General features: G+C 41.7%; 1 protein-coding gene and 1 long non-coding RNA gene across 5 annotated transcripts in view; both read left to right on the forward strand.

The window, feature by feature from the left end:
• The window catches only part of FBXO36 (F-box protein 36), an 87,861-nt gene that overhangs the window by 4,619 nt on the left and 66,202 nt on the right, over positions 1 to 17,040 (forward strand). The gene's annotated exons all lie outside the window — the stretch shown is intronic.
• On the forward strand, positions 1,945 to 8,372 carry LOC128314140 (uncharacterized). Its single transcript, XR_008295599.1, has 2 exons — positions 1,945 to 2,478; positions 5,835 to 8,372. It is a non-coding gene; the product is annotated as an uncharacterized LOC128314140 (long non-coding RNA).

Raw genomic sequence — 17,040 nt, forward strand, 5'->3', positions numbered from 1 at the left:
GTCTCAGGCTCCATGCTGAGTGTGGAGCCTGCTTGGGATTCTCTCTCTCTCTCTCTCTCTCTCTCTCTCTCTCTCTCTCTCTGTCTCTGTCTCTCTCTCTCTGCCCCTCCCCCACACAGGCTGTCTCCAAATAAATAAATTAAAAAAAAAGAAACTAGACTTGGTGACTGACGTTTAGACTTTGCAACAAAGAATCCTGCAGGTACTACTTAAAACTGCACAGCAATTTTAAAGATATAAGATTCAAGTACAGCCTAATAAAAATGTTAATACATACACCCTTTGACCCTGCAAATCCATTTCTAGGATTTTCTATGCAAAAATGCTTTCACATAAGTACTAGGATCTGTGAGCAAGAAGCTCACCAGAGTGAAATAATTGTAAAAACATCTTTCCATTAGGGGAAATTTGGTTAAACTGTGAATCATTCATACCGTAGAATACTCTGCAACCTTTTAAAAAACAACGTGCCAGATCTCTTCAGTAGACCAAATCTTAAGCAAGAAAAGCAAGTTGCTGGGTTAAACATATCCTATAGGAAAAAACAGCCACCAGAGTAGTTTTATTTTTTTTAATAAATGTTATGGCGTTTAAATAAGTGTAAGAGGAAACAGCTGAAGTGCATCACTCAGAGATGGAATTAGTGATTGCTTTCACTTACTGCATTATGTATTTTTTTTTAATTTTTGAGAGCGAGACAGCACAAACTGGGGAGGGGCAGAGAGAGAGGGAGACAGAATCTGAAGCAGGCTCCAGGCTCTGAGCGGGCAGCACAGAGCCCAACGCGGGCCTCAAACTCATGAACCGTGATATCGTGACCTGAGCTGAAGTTGGACGCTCAGCCAACTGAGCCACCCAGGGGCCCCTGCATTATGTGTTTTTGAAAGATCCGAGTTTTTGTACAATGAGCATTTATTTTTGTAATCAGAGAAAAGCAGGAAAAATGAAAGTGGAAGTGGATAACACTTACTCTGAGCAGTCCTGCTCTGTACATTAGCTTCCACCTGCTGTACCGGTACCACCGTTCAGCCACCTCCCACCTTAAATAATGAGCAGCATTAATAACTGTGTCACCAGATTCTACTGATGGGGGGAGGGGTTCTAATTCAACAAGTTTAGAAGGTGCAAATGGGTTAATGGCTACTTAGGAAATTTTAAGGTCTAGAAACTTCTGATTTTACATTTTTTGCTTTTGTTTTTTAATGTAGCTGATAATTACTTTTGAGAAAGTACAACTTTGTTCTCTTGCTTTGTTGCGGATGACATAGTATTATTGAGCTAAAAAGGAGATCTAGAAAAGAAAATAAGGCAGAGGTCATCCACTGAATAGATTTATATGCCCCCACCCCATAAAGCTTAAAGAACAGAACCTCTCAAGTAATCTAAAATTATACTAACTAGGGACGCCTGGCTGGCTCAGTCAGTGGTGCATGCAACTCTTGATCTCAGGGTTGTGGATTCGAGCCCCACGTTGGGTGTAGAGATTACTTAAAACTTTCTAAATAAATAAAAGCGTATTAACTAGACACCAGGTTGCACATTTTGGAAATAGGATGGGGTACAGTCAACTTGTTACCATGATGGCATTTTCCCAGAGGCTCCAGGAGCCCCTAAATCATGCCTTACTCTAGCCCTGCTTCCCACATAGGGTCCCCAAGAATCACATACATGGAGAAGATACAGCAGAGGGGAGTAAACGTACATTCCCCTTTTGCTTCTGGTTACTCTTGCCTTGTCCCTAAGGGGACGTCTCCCCCTGATGGACTGATGTCATGCCATTATCTCTGACATCAAGCTATTGCGCCCATTCTGCCCAATGGCCACCAGCCACAGCCAAAACGTTTCCACGCAGCACTGCCGTTCCTTTTTTTTTTTTAATGTTTATTTTATTTTTGAGAGAGAGCGCGAGCTGAGGAGGGGCAGAAAGGGAGACACAGAATCCCCCTCTTTGGGGGCTCTTTGTCTCCCAAAGCTCCTTGTTCTTCCCTCTGCTGTTAAATATAGGCTTTTCCCCTCTTCACTCTTAGAACGTCCGGTCCTCTGCTCCAGGCCCTCCTCGGGAGTGTTCTGGTTTTCCCACCTCTTTCTGACCTGCAGCGACCTACACCTGCCCTGAGCTCCCTGCCCTGCCCCACGGGTTCCGCCAGGTGTTCACGCCTCCTGCATTGTCCTTCCATTCCTCAGACCTGACGCCCTTGGGAAAAATGATTCCCAGCCCGTGACACTCCAGGAGGTACCCGATTCGAATTGTCAAGTGGCTTTTCATCAGAAATGGAAATTCCTTTTCATTTTCCAAAGTGACGTGGCACTTTTGGGGAGAGGGGGGATAAAATAATACAAATAAGCTGATCAAATTCTTAAAAATTACAGTATTCAGTGCCTTACCATATTAGAAGCCAGTTGTCCAGTGACTCCTAAACCCTCATTTCAAAATTACACGAGGGCCCGACAGAGCGCCAGGATCATATCTTTTCTCAGGTAAATCGTTCATTCAGCACCTATGAGCACCTACTCATTCTGGGCAGTTAATTTGGTCTCACCCTACACTGACACAGATTTGTCTCCTAATTATATGGGGCAGTAGAGCACTTAATTGGGAGTCACTGAGTCATGGGTTCTTTTATTCCTCCTGCTAGCCTGCAAGCTCTTGACCTGGGGCAAGGCACTTCATTTTTCTGGGCCCCCGTTGCCTCATCAACGTTGTAAGTTTCCTAGTCCAAGAGATCACGAAGGTTTATTCCATTTCTAAAATGCTGTTTTGCATGAAAGTGGTATTTCATCCTGGAAACAGCACTCGGTTTTTTGTTTTTTTTTTTTTTTGAGAAAAATTAGATTTGCATTGAAGATTCTATATTAGTAGCTATGTGACCTGGTATAAGTCTCCACCTGCCTGAGGTTCCATCTCTTCATCTGTAAAATGAGCCATTCAGCTCTTGGCTATTTCACAGATACAGTAAAAGCCAGATATATATATATATATACATAAAGCACTCCAGGCCAGTGTTTTTCAAAGAGAGGTTGTCTGATCAAATAGGATTGGAAAATCCTGGGTCAAACACAGTCTATTTGCTTCTCTTCTCCGGAATTTGTCAGAGCCTTTCAAATCCTGCTGTCCACCATGCATCTCTCAAGAGGAGACTGTACCTTGGAGCTTTTCCTATAGGCTTGTGACTCTGGAGCCCCCTTTTCTCTGAGTATCTCAGGAGCTGAGGTTCTGGGGAATATTGACTGCAAAATACCTACCAGCGTGCCTGGTACAGAGCGGCCAACTACTGAGGAAATGTTTCTTGTGTTGTTTTCTTCCAATGCCAAACCAGCCAAATTTCACCTTTTCCATAAAAGGATTATAGTAACTCTTTACTCACCTCATATTTTATTTTTATTTTTTATGTTTACAATTAGCTTATGTTTCCACAAAGTACCTATTGGTGTTTTGATTGGGATTGCAATGAATATATAGCTTCATTTGTGGTGAATTGACATCTTTATGATATCAAGTTTCCAATCAACAGTACAGTATACCCATTTTCTAGAATTTTTTTAGGTAGTCTTTAATTTTGGTCAACAATATCTTATAGTATGGAAATCTTATATTTTTGTTAGATTTCTAGGTGTTTACCTATTTTATCGTAAGTTATATTGCTTCTTAAAATTGTATTTTCTATTTATGGCTACTAATGAAAACAATTGATTTTAGGGGTGCATGGGTGGCTCACATCACGATCTCATGGTTTCCCAGTTCTAGCCCCGCATCGGGCTCTGTGTTGACAGCTCAAAGCCTGGAGCCCGCTTCAGATTCTGTGTCTCCCTCTCTTTCTGCCCCTCCCCTACTCGTTCTCCCTTTCTCTTTCTCTCTCTTTCAAAAATAAAAACATTAAAAAAATTTTTAATAAAACAATTGATTTTTGCTTCCAGTAAATTTCCTTTTATCTGGTGATCTTACCAAGTCACTTACTAATTTTAAAAATTTGTAACTTTTTAGATTTTCTGACACGTTCTTGTCTTCTGTGAATAGTGACATGTTTCTTCCTTTCTGAGCCTCCTATCTTATTTGTCCTTACCTTATGACATTGGCTAAGACTGCCACTAAAATGTTGAAGAAAGATGATGACACCAGGCATTCTGTCTTGCTGTTAGACTTATGGGAAAGGCTTTCAGTATTTTGCCATAAAGTATGATGTGTGCTGTAGATTTTTTAAATCACATTTAAGATGTGTCCTTTCATTTTATGTTTGCTGAAAGTTTCTATTTTGAATGAATAAATGGATTTTATTTACAAAAAAAAAATAGGACTTTAACCTATATGCTAAAATTCAAGGTTGCTGTTTTTCTCTAAGTTATTATTTAGGTTATTATAAACTGAGTGCTTCCTGACTCCAGGATCACCATTCTCACCATTCCTTAAACAACACCTATCATTAGGGGCACCTGGGTGGCTCGGTCGGTTAAGCATCTGACTTTGGCTCAGGTCATGATCTCGCGGTCTGTGAGTTTGAACCCCATGTCAGGCTCTGTGCTGACAGCTCAGAGCCTGGGGGTTGCTTCAGATTCTGTGTCTCCCTCTCTCTCTCTGTCCCTCCCTCGCCTAGGCTTGCTCTTTCTCTCTCCCTCAAAAATAAACATTAAAAAAAGAAAAGAAAAGAAAATGCCTCCTAACATTTGAGCCTGGGTAGCTCAGTCTGTTTAGCATCTGACTCTAGATTTCAGATCAGCTCATGATCTCACAGTTCCATGGGATCACCACCAGTCTGCAGTGGGGCTCTGCCCTCACAGCCTGGCACCCATTTGGGATTCTCTCTCTGCCCCTCCCCTGAGTGTGGTTCATGCTTTCTTTCTCTCTCAGAATAAACGAACAAACAAAGAAAATTCCCACTTACCATTTGAGATCAGTACGGAAATAAAGAACCACTGAATAGTATCTTACATGGATCAAAGAGCTAAATGTTATACACACAAATGTACACTATGAAAGTACCATAAGAAAATAAGGGAGAATATCATTTGAGTCTGGAGGTAGAGTATACACAAGACTCCGAATCTGGAAGCCAGAAAGGAGAAGAATGGCAGATCAAGTACCTACAAAATAAAGTTTTGTGGGCGCCTGCCTGGCTCACACAGTAGAGGATGTGACTCTTGATCTCAGGGTTATATGTTTGAGCCCCACACTCGGTGTCCAGATTACTTCAAAATTAAAAAAAAAATTTAATAAAAAGGTTTTGTTTCATGAATAATACTTAAAATTAATAAATTGCCTGGGAGAAAATGTTGGCCGCATATGTAGCAGGCAAAGAGTTCATATACTTCAGTATCCAAAGATTATTAATTGTACCAATTTGACAAAACTCAACTTTCGTTTATGATTTAAAAAGAAAAAAAAAAAAAAACCTCTCAGCAAAGCAGTGTAGACGGAACACACCTCAAGATAATAAAGGCCATATACTGTATGACGAGCCCACAGCTAACATCGTACTCAATGGTGATAACTGAAAGTTTTAATTGTAAGGTCAGAAGACAAGGATGCACAGTCATCACTTTTATGCAACATAGTACTGGAAATCCTAGCCAGGGCAATTAGGCAAGGGCAAGAAATGACAGGTTCCAAATTGCAAAGGAATACATAAAAGCGTCCCTGTTTGTAGATGACATGGGAAACTCCGAAGGTTCCATCAGAAAACCGTTACAAAGTAAACAAATTCAGGAAAGTCGCAGAATACCAAATCTATACACAAAAGTCTGTTGCATTTCTATACACTAATAAAGAACTATCAGAAAAAGAAATTGAGAAAACAGTCCCAGGGTGCCTGGTCAGTTAAGTGTCTGTCTCTTGGTTTCAGGTCCTGATCTTGCCTTTCCGTGAGTTCGAGCCCCGCGTCGGACTCCGCACTGAGGGTGCAAAGCCTGCTTGGGATTCTCTCTCTCCCTCTCTCTGCCTCTCTCCCTACGTTGCACTCCCTCACTCTTTCTCAAAATAAATAAACTTCAAAAGAAATATTTAAAAATAAATAAAAATTAAAAAACCGATGTGGGATTGGCACCAAAATACACCTACAGATCGATGGAACAGAATAGAGAGCCCAGAAATAAACCCACACCTATATGGTCAATTGATCTATGATAAAGGAACCAAAAATACACTCTGGAGAAAGGAAAGTTTCCTCAGTAAATGATTTTGGGAAAATTGGACAGACGTGCAAAAGAATGAAAATAGATCACTATCTCATACCGTACACAAACTCAAAATGGACTAAAGACTTGAATAGAAGACCTGAAATCATAAAATCCTGGAAGAAAACATAGGCAGTAAGCTGCCATAAGTCTTGGGGATGATTTTTTAAATCTGCTACCCAAAGCAAAAGCCACAAAAGCCAAAATGTAAACAAGTTGGACTATATCGAACTTAAAAGCCTCAGCATAGCAGGGCACCTGGGTGGTCGGTTAGTTAAGCAGCCAACTCTTGATTTCAGCTCAGGTCGTGATCTCACTGAGATTGAACCTCACGTTGGGCTCTGCACTGACAGCATGGAGCCTGCTTAGAATTCTGTCTTTCTCTCTTCTGCCACAGCCTGCTTGGGATTCTGTCTTCCTCTCTCTCTACCCCTTCCCCCACTCAAAATAAATAAACTTTTTTTTTAAATAAAGAGACCAAGCATTTTTTAAATTTTTTAAATGTTTAATGTTTAGTTATTTTTGAGAGAGAGAGAGCGTGCACAAGTGGGGAAGGGTCAGAGAGAGAGGGAGACACAGAATCTGAAGCAAGCTCCAGGCTCTGTGCTGTCAGCCCAGAGCCCGGCATGGGGCTCGAACTCGTGAACTTCGAGATCATGACCTGGGCCAAAGTTGGATGCATAACTGAGTGAGCCACCCAGGTGCCCCAAAATAAATAAACATTTTCAAAAATTAAAAATAGAACCACATATGACCCAGCAATTTGACTTCTGGATATTTGTGCAAAGAAAATAAAAACACTAATTCAAAAAGATATATGCACCCCCATGTTCATTGCAGCATTATTTATCATAGCCAAGATACGGAAATAGTGTAAGTGTCCAACAGTGGATGAATGGACAAAGCAGTTATATACATACACACACATACACACACAAAGAGTGGAATATTTTTCAGCCATAAAAGAGAATGAAATCTTTGGGCACCTTTGTGTCTCAGTCCATTAAGCATCCGACTTTTGATCTCAGCTCAGGTCTTAATCTCAGGGTCATGAGTCAAGCCCCACATTGGGCTCTGCGCTGGGCATGAAACCTACTTAAAAAAATCCTGCCATTTGCAACAACATAGATGGGACCCAGAGGGTATTATGCTAAATGAAATACGTCAGAGAAAGACAAAAATACCATATGATCTCTCTTATATGTGAAATCTAAGATATAACACACACACACACACATATACACCAAACTCATAGAGAACAAACATTGATGATTGCCAGAGGCAGGGAGTGGGGAATGGGAGAAATGGGTGAACTTTTTTTTTTAGATTAAATAAATTGAATATTTAAAGAAGTGAATAACTATGCTAGTATTCTAACATCTCCATAACATTTAGAAATTCTAAACGGTTTATCGGATTATTTAGGGATTTGGAGAGATTGGTAGCATTCTTCACTTTCAAAAGTGCCTGGGTGGCTCAGTAAGTTAAGCGTTTGACTCTTGATTTCTGCTCAGGTCATGATCTCTCAGTTTCATGAGATCAAGTCCCGAGTCGCTCTGCACTGACAGCGTGGAGCCTGCTTGAGATGTTCTCTCTTCCTCCCTCTCTCTACTTCTTCCCTACTCGCATGTTCATACGCTCTTTCTCTCTCAAAATAAATTAATAAACTTTTTAACAAGTTATGATTTAACATTGAAATAGATTCCCTGCTTACTTAGGTAAAAGATCAGTTTGGTCTGTCTGTGTCTCTCAAAATAAATAAATAAACTTAAAAAAAATTTTTTAAAGAGGTGCCTGAGTGTCACAGTTGGTTAAGCATCCAACTCTTCGTTTCAGCTCAACTCATGATCTCACAGTTCATGACTTCAAGCCCCACATCAGGCTCTGGGCTGATGGTGCAGTCTGCTTTGGGATTCTGCCTCTCCTCTCTCCCCCTCCCCTGCTTTTGCGCTTGCTCTCTCTCAAGTAAATAAACTTAAAATACTTTTTTTAAAAAGATGTTTGGGGGGTGCCTGGGTGGCTCAGTCGGTTAAGCGTCCGACTTCGGCTCAGGTCATGATCTTGCAGTTTGTGAGTTTGAGCCCCACGTCGGGCTCTGTGCTGACAGCTCAGAGCCTGGAGCCTGCTTCCGATTCTCTGTCTCCCTCTCTCTGCCCCTCCCCTGTTCACGCTCTGTCTCTCAATAATAAATAAACATTAAAAATTTTTTTTTAAATAAAAAAATTAAAAGATGCTTGGTTTTTTTCTTACTATATATCTCAATGAACAATTATTCACCTAAGAACCATATTAAAATCCAGAAATAGAATTTGCTTGATCCCTCTAAAGCCACCTCTTAATAACAAACCTAATTGTTATAATAAAATTAAACATTGAGTGCTTATAACAGGTGAGGCATTTAATCCTTGAAACAAGCTTACAAAATGGGTACGATTATTACATAGGTGAGAAACTGGGATTTAGAGAGCTTAAACAAATTGCCTGGGATCCATCCATTATGACCAAGCAGAGAATAACCTTTGGCCAGTCTTACTTAGGCTTTTTCTAAATGCCACAGCTACATCTCAGCTTGGTTTCCATTTAAAACAAAATAATCTTTCAATGAAAACAGTGAATGACTCAGAATGATTCAGAGATTAATATGCAACAAATTACTCTTGGATTATTTTCCTTCATATTGTCACTTCAAAATAAAAATCACATCCTTGACCCCACATCCCTTTTATTTAGAGAGAGAGAGAGAGAGAGAGAGAGAGAGAGAGAGAGAATGTTAAGTAGGCTCCATGCCCAGCTGAGCCTGACATGGAGCTCAATCCCACACCCCTGGGATCATGACATGATCCAAAATCAAGAGTTGGATGCTGAGGTTAACCAACTGAGCCACCCAGGCATCCCCACGTCCTTTCTGTCTCTCACCTCCTCTTTTCCTTCACAAAGTACTCACTGCTTCTGTGACCTTGCTCTCATTCATTCCTTAAGACAACTCCTACCTCCCTCTTACTCCTGGTATGTTACTCAGTAATCTAGAATTGTTAAATCTAAAGGATGTCTTATGACCTTAGCATACTTGACGTTTCATGCTGTTGATCAGCCTTTTCTTGAAATGCTTCCCTTTGTTACAGTCCATGGATTCTTTCTTGGTTTCTTCTAGGTTTATGGCAACTGAAGTGCTTCTTGCCTTCATGACCACATTAATGTTGCTATTTCTAAAGTCTGTATTTGTGCCTTAGCTTTTCTCAATCTATTCTGCCTTAAAAAAAAAAAAAGAAAAAGAAAAGAAAAGAAAAAGCAAGGTCATTGGGGTTGATTCTAATCCAATATGGCTGGTGTCCTTATAAAAAGAGATTAAGACACAGACATGCACAGACAGGAGACCATGTGAAGACACAGGGAGGAACTAGCCATTTACATTTCAAAGAGAAAGTTTTCAGAAGAGGCCGACCCTGCCAACACCCTGACTTCTACCTTCCAGAACTATGAGAAAATAAATCTATGTTTCAGCCATCTAGTCTGGAGTACTTTGTTAGGACAACTCTAGCAGTATAATTTTCTAAAGTTAAAGAGTCCTCTGAATTAAAGTTGTTTTTTGTTTTTGAACAGATAAGTGAATACTCATGAAGAGAAAAAAGCCTTGTCAGACTCATTCATTCTAACCTTGAAAGGGGGATTTGGAAGAATTGATGCAGTCTATTTTTGACTTTAACATGTTTAAGATTATATTCTATAGGAAACACCCATTTATTAGGGAATCAGTTTACAACCATCCTATAAAGGCTCATTGGACAGAGGACCAACCTCAGAGCATAGTTATGAAAATACATGCTGACTTGGAGAATGGGGGGTCAGGACAAAGTGGCCAATGATCTAGGGGGAAAAAAGAAGAAGAGGGGCACCTGGGTGGCTCTGTCAGTTAAGCGTCCAACTCTTGATTTCGGCTCAGGTCACGGTCTCACGGCTCGTGAGGTCAAGCCCTCACTGGGCTTGTCAGCACAGTCAGCACAGAGCCCGCTTGAGATTTTCTCTTTCCTTCTCTGTCTCCGCATCCCCCCCACCCCCCTCCGCCCTGCTAGCACGTGTTCTCTCTGTCTCTCTCTCTCTGTCTCCCTCTCTCAAAATAAATAAACATTTAAAGAAGACGAAGAAACATGCCATTTCATTTGCCTTAAAACCCATTTGCCAACATGGTTTAGGTATTAGAGGGTAGGATCAGCATTATTAACGTAGATTCCTTACCAATATGGACACATGGTAAGAGAGCCACAGAATTTTGATTAAGAGTGTCAAGCGCTTGGGGCAGAGCAATAATTACTAAAAGGGAATTCTTGCTCTGTAATCTTGCTCAGTCTGGCTGATGAATATTTTAGGAGTGATTATCAAGCGCTGAAATAAAAAAGTAGCCTTCAAGAGGGGGAGGCGCCACCATGAGAGGCAAGAATAGAAGTGCAGAAATCAACCGTAAGTTCATCTTCAGTTACGCTCACCGCTAGCCAGTCCCTGGGCCCCACTTCTAAGCTCTGGATTCAAGAATGTAGAAGACTCACAGTTGAGGAGTAAAGAGAAAGATAATTAGGAAATAGAATCCATTCATATAGGTTAAAATAATTACACGATTATTTAACTACACAGGTAGGTCTGGGTTATTTAACGGTACTTTTTTTTTTTTAAGAATGATTTCATCATAATTGATGATAATCAGCTATTCTCCATTAACTCAGCAGGGCTCAAAACGAGAGGCATTATGGGGCGCCTGGGTGGCGCAGTGGGTTAAGCGTCCGACTTCAGCCAGGTCACGATCTCGCGGTCCGTGAGTTCGAGCCCCGCGTCAGGCTCTGGGCTGATGGCTCAGAGCCTGGAGCCTGTTTCCCATTCTGTGTCTCCCTCTCTCTCTGCCCCTCCCCCGTTCATGCTCTGTCTGTCTCTGTCCCAAAAATAAATAAACGTTGAAAAAAAAAAATTAAAAAAAAAAAAAACAAAAAACGAGAGGCATTAGCCCCCACCGCAGCGTGTGGCATTTGGGTTAAACGTAGGGAAGAACTGGCTCAGTGGGACGAATGACTACGAAAGGATATGGAATTTCCTACGTGGGAGAGCTTTAAAATAGTCTCACAAGTGTCGAGGCAATAAAAAATATTTGCAAATTAATAAAGTAAATAACATTGCAGAAAAATGGGCAAGGAACATGAAGAAACTGAAATACATAACTAATAAACATGAAAAGATGCTTAATCTTACTAGTGATCAAGGAAATACAATTTAAAAAACCACAAGAGAGGGGCACCTGGCCGACTCCGTTGGTGGAGCACATGACTCTCGATCTCGAGGTTGTGAGTTCAAGCCCCACTTTGGGCGTGGAGCCTACTTTTTAAAAAAATTAAAAAAATAAAACCACAAGATAGAAATTTTTCTACTGGCAAACAATTGAAACTACCCAAGTTGGCAAAGCTCCCAAAGGGCTTCTTTCAGTGTTTGCTGCACACCAAGTCCCGGACGTGCCAACAGTGCAAAGATGAGTTCCTTTCCCTCAGGAAGCTTGCAGTCTAGTGGGGAGACAGGTGACAGCAAGGTCATGTAGCAGAGATCTGAGCTGCCTGGTCAGGGAATTGGAGGGAATCCTGAAAAGTCAGCACATCAGGGAAGACTCAGTGAAAACTACTAGATGTGAGCTTGAGACCAAGACGGAAAAGCCAGGGATGGGCCTTTGCGCAAACGCGTGAGCACAGAGCTTGTTCCGGAACAAGTCCTAAGTATTGTCTTCTTGCGGGATGTGAAGCTGGGTGCCAGGACCACTGAGCGGCAGCCAGGGAGCAGATCAGGAAGTTCCTGACAAATCAAGCCTTAGGACCTGATATAGCCCAGGGCACCTGGCTGCAGTCTGTAGAGCCTGTGACTCTTGATCTCGGGGTTGTGGGTTCAAGTCCCATGTTGGCTGTACAGATTACTTAAAAAAATAAAATCTGAAAACAAAAAAACTTGATACAGCGAGTCAGTGGTTTTCATATTACCCTTTGGTTTTGCAAACAAATGTACCTCTGAGGTTGCACAAGCATTTTATTCAAATAACCTCTTTGGGAATATTTTTCACTAATTTAAAACTTGTTATACGAAAGAAATACCTACACCCTCAGTTATTTTATATACCAAATTTTAATGCCTTAACTCGTGCTTCCAAAATCTAGATGAACATGTTTTGGTGGAGGCCAGAGGAAAGCATCTATCATCGCTGTGAACACAGTAGAATTTCTTACAAATGTGTCATTGTTTCAGAAGGTTGAGCTCTGACCAACCCTCTTTGGATTCATGCCTGTACAAGGCAGGTATAATCAGAGCAGAGAGGAAACCTGAAAATCAGAAGCTCGGGCTTACCAGCTCAGCACAGAATCTTGGAACTGAGAATTCACAAAAACACACTGACCACCTTGTGATAATAACACTCAGGGACAGAGTTTTAACGCATAGTAATTTTCAATGATTTTTGTCTAAATTTGGTATCTGTGATAAGGAGACAGGAATTTGGTAGATATTGTTAATGACTCAACTATGAAACACAATTCTTACTGCTCACATTTATGAATCTTCTGGATCCTTTGAATTGAAGGATATCTGAAAATGAGCAACATGAATTTTTAAATTTTGTATTTCAATTCATTTATTCAACAAATGCTCGAGTGCTTTCTGTGTACAGGATGCTACAGTGGGGAGCTGTGGGGAGCAGAAGTTCATGTTCTCTGCCCTCATGGAGCTAGATGCTAATCATACAAACACATAAGCCAACCTAAGATGGGAACCAAAGAAGATGTCCACCATGGTAAGTGCTGTCAAGGAGACACTTAAATGCTCAGGAACGTGGCCTGGTCAGGGAGGTCAGGGAAGGCTCTCCAGAGGAAGTGAAGCTTGATCTGCCATCTGGAAGACTGGGTGAATGGAAAGAAGGCCAGTGCAGCTAGGGTGCAGAGAACAGAGTGGTGAACATCAGGAGTGTTGTCGTGATTCCGAGAGAACCAGACGCCATTGATCTTTAAAAGGATGACGCGGCTGGCATACCACATTCCAGTGATTGTGGGACACGCTTGTTTTCACATCTTAATATCTCCCAAATCAACATTTACTGAGCATTTCTTTTCTGGACTATACATGAAATAATGATGCAATTTACCGTCGGCGTTTTAACGAGTTGATGAAATATGTTAATCAGGTTTGCATTTTTAAAAGATCACTGGGATAGAATGTGGAGAACAGATTTATGATTATCTGCGTGGATCAGAGTTTTCTTTTTATTTTATCGTCAAATGCAGAACTTAACTGACTACTCGTCCTAACACTAATGGTCTTCCTCTCTATTTCACTGCCTAATTTCAAAGTGCTGTTTTTAGGAGAATAGTTTCTGTGTTCTTGTTAACTTGATGATATTATTAACCTGAATTTGAAAAGAATGTCAGGGGCACCCGGGTGGCTCAGTTGGTTAAGCATCCGACTCTGGGTTTCGGCTGAGGTTTATGATTTTATGGTCATGAGATCTAGCCCTGCACTGTCAGCACAGAGCCTGCTTGAGATTGTCTCTCTCCCCCTCTCTCTCTCTCTCTGTCTCTGCCCCTCTCCCCCACACATGTGCTCTATCTCAAAATAAATAAACTTAAAAAAAAAAAACTATCTTCATCAAATACTCCTTTTGTCCAATAGATAAACATAAATTGATGTAGTCCCACATAAATAGATATACGTAAAATCTGTACAGAATTTCCCTTAATAAAAGGGTTCTGCTATGAAAAAGTTTGGAAACTCCTATTCTAGGTAATAAGGATGAAACAAGACTTCTTGCAGAGGAGAATGGCATGAATGCAGCCGTACTACAGAACTGTGACTCTGGCCCCAGCTGTGTAGACAACACAAGGGAGAGGGAGACAGCTTCTGGGAGAATGGAAGAGAGACGGGCAGTCAGGCTCCAGAAATGGTCTCATTTTCTTTTTATTTAAAAAAAGGTGTTTTAATGTTTGTTTATTTTTAAGAGACAGAGAGAGACAGAATGTGAGTGGGGGAGGGCAGAGAGAGAGGGAGACACGGAATCCGAAGCAGGCTCCAGGCTCCGAGCCGTCAGCACAGAGCCCAACGCGGGGCTCGAACTCACAGACCTGGAGCTCATGACCTGAGCCGAAGTCGGACACTTACCCGACTGAGCCACCCAGGCGCCCCTGGTCTCATTTTCTTATGAAAGAAGAAAACACAAAAAGATGTAGGTAATACTTTCTACTTCATAATAATGTTTTAAGGATTTTATGTATACAAACTCTTGACACAATTTCCTTCCTGCCTTACGTTATTTTTTTGGTACATTCCTGTAGTTCCAAGATGAGTCTTTCTCTTCTCTGAAACTATTAAAATGTCTCTTTGGCATTTGTTTTTAAAGGGAGACGTTGGCATTCAACAGGAAAAAGTTATTTACACATTCATATCCTTTTATGCCAGACTCTGTCTCAGGGGCTGCCTCCAGCTCCTCTGTTACTCTCTTCCACATGGTCACTACTTCCTGAAGCTACAAAAGATTCTTTCTTCCTTGAAGATGTCAGCCATCTTGGCCTTTACACAGGCTCCACATAAGACACCCTAAAGGAGCTAAGAGCAGTTGGATGCATTTTTCGTGCTTTTGTATTTTGCCTACTGTGTAACATTTATTTTTCTGAATTAATACACTTTATCTCACCAGTGACTAAAGACTATAAAAATAAATCAGGGGCGTCTGGGTGGCTCAGTCGGTTAAGCATCCAACTTCAGCTCAGGTTGTGACCTCACGGTTTGTGGGTTCGAGCACCGCATTGGGCTCTGTGCGGACGGCTCAGAGCCTGGAGCCTGCTTCAGATTCTGTGCCTCTCTCTCTGCCCCTAACCCGCTCTCTCTCTCTCTCTCTCTCTCTCAAAAATAAACATAAAAAAATCTTTAAAAAATTTTTAAAAGTAAATAAAAATAAATAAATCAAATAAAAATTATTCCTCAATATTGCCTTTGAATACTGATTTTCTTTGTACCTTTTTTTTCTTTTTTGGAAAGAGGTTACTAACACTAAGACTACCATCATAACTAAGAACATCTGATGAATCTAGAAAGACACAGTAAACACATCTTTTTCTTTTTTAAGTTTCTTTAGGGGTGCCTGGGTGGCTCAGTCAGTTGAATTGACTCTTGGTTTCAGCTTAGGTCATGATCTCAGGGTCATGGGATCGAACCTTGTGTTGGGTTCTGCGCTCCACGCTGAGCATGGAACCTGCTTGAGATTCTCGCTCCCTCTGGAGGCGCCTGGGTGGCTCAGCCAGTTGGGCATCCAACTTCGGCACAGGTCATGATCTCACGTCTCATGATCAAGCCCCATGTCAGGCTCTGTGCTGACAGCTCGGAGCCTGAAGCCTGCTTCGGATTCTGTGTCTCCCTCTCTCTCTGCCCTTCCCTCGCTCATGTTCTGTCTCTCTCTCCTTCAAAAATAAATAAACATTAAAAAAAAAATGATTCTCTCTCCCTCTGCCCCTCTCCCCCACTCACTCTCTAAAACAAACTTTACTTACTTATTTATGTATGTATTTATTTATTTAGAGTGGGTGCGTGTGAGTGGGGGAGGGTAGAGACAGAGGATCCCAAGCAGGCCCCACGCTATCAGTGCAGAGCCCAACATGGGGCTCAATGCCACAAACCACGACATCGTGACCTGAGCCGAGATCAAAAGTCGGATGCTTAACCGACTGAGCCACCCAGCGTCCATACTCATCCATATCATAGTACTCACTGCAGCGTCCTATGCCTTTTGAGTAGCAAGTCCGCCGTAATGGTTAGATGTCTATTTTATTTGTGGAGAAATTGGCTGTACAACCTGAGTAGGTATGTGTTACGATTGAATCATGTCCTCCCCAAAAGAGACGTTGGAGTCCTAACCCCCACTACCTCGGATAGTGACCTGATTTAGAAATAGGATTGTCACCGATATTGTTAGTTAAGATGAGGCCATGCTGGAGTGGGGTGGACACTGCTCCAGTCTGACTGGTGTCTTTAAGAAGACAGCCGTGTGAAGACAGACACAGAAGGCCATGTGATGACCGAAGATCGTCAGTAAAACACAGAAGCTGGAAGAGGCAAGGCAGGGTGCAAAGAGAGCAGGGCTCTGCCAGTACCAGGATTTCCGACTTCCAGCTTCCAGAACTGTGAGACACTGCATTTCTATTGTTTTAAGCACCCAGTTTGTGGTCCTCTGTTAAAACAGTCGTGGGAAACTAATACAATATGTAAGGATATTTGTTACCTACCTATTTGATTCGCCTGAATATGTCAGTGGGAAAACACAGTTGTCTGGATAGTCCGTCATTACATACCGTGGCTAAGTCCCGTCTGAGATAAGTCACCATCTGCGCCATGCAGTTGCTCTGTCCCTCCCCTTGCCAGTTAATTGGACCAAGATAGACACCTGTCTTTGGGCCATTGAATCCACTGGTTGACCAGCAACTGTATGACTTGTGTGGCCTAACGTGACAAGCTGATCCTTCTTTTGAAAGTTTGGACAAGAACTGGGGTGCCTGGGTGGCTCAGTCGGTCAAGTCTCAGGTCATGATCTCGTGGTTCACCGGTTCCAGCCCCGCGTCGGGCTCTGTGCTGACAGCTCAGAGCCTGGAACCTGCTTCGGATTCTGTGTCTCCCTCTCTCTCTGCCCCTGCCCCACTCACGCTGTCTCTCTCTCTCTCTCTCTCTCTCTCTCTCTCTCAAAAATAAACAAACATTTAAAAAAATTTTTTTAACTTAAAAAAAGAAAATTTGGACAAGCACTTAAAGTGATATAGCCAATTCGCTGCAGGGAACTGAAATAGAAAAGTAAAGAGGAAGTTTAAGATGGCCATTCTGAACCAT

This window comes from Acinonyx jubatus, chromosome C1 (assembly GCF_027475565.1).
Source record: "Acinonyx jubatus isolate Ajub_Pintada_27869175 chromosome C1, VMU_Ajub_asm_v1.0, whole genome shotgun sequence".
In the NCBI taxonomy this organism is placed as follows: Eukaryota; Metazoa; Chordata; class Mammalia; order Carnivora; family Felidae; genus Acinonyx; species Acinonyx jubatus.